Source organism: Nannochloropsis gaditana (genome assembly GCF_000240725.1).
Source record: "Nannochloropsis gaditana CCMP526 unplaced genomic scaffold scaffold493, whole genome shotgun sequence".
NCBI lineage: Eukaryota > Eustigmatophyceae > Eustigmatales > Monodopsidaceae > Microchloropsis > Microchloropsis gaditana.
This window is the reverse complement of record NW_005803460.1, coordinates 6,474-6,779: the sequence shown is the minus strand read 5'-3', so window position 1 is coordinate 6,779 and position 306 is coordinate 6,474. Positions and strand designations below refer to the sequence as shown.

The 306-nt window shown below is 66.0% G+C and overlaps 1 protein-coding gene across 1 annotated transcript in view; it reads right to left on the bottom strand.

Annotated features, from left to right (window-relative positions):
* The window catches only part of NGA_0227900 (phytanoyl- dioxygenase domain-containing 1-like protein), a gene marked incomplete at its 3' end in the record, with an annotated part of 3,783 nt that overhangs the window by 705 nt on the left and 2,772 nt on the right, over positions 1-306 (bottom strand). The window lies entirely within an intron of this gene.

The window sequence follows — 306 nt, the reverse complement described above, 5'->3', positions numbered from 1 at the left end:
TGCTGCTGCTGCTGCTGCTGCTGCTGCTGCTGCTGCTGCTGCTGCTGCTGCTGCTGTGGCCCTAGACCCTCCGTGTGGTAGTGCTGCATGTTTGCCATATGCTGCTGCTGCTGGTCGTGAGGGTATAAACAGCTGCCATTTCCGCTCGTGCTGATGCTACCCTGGGTCTCCGGGTGACTGACACTCCGCCACCCGCGCCCTCTATCCCTTCCTCCGCCCCGCCCCCGTCCTCGCGGGGGATCGCTCGCTGCCTGACGCCCCGAGTGGCCGGCGGAGGGAGTGTAGTAAGCAGCGGGCGGGGTGTAG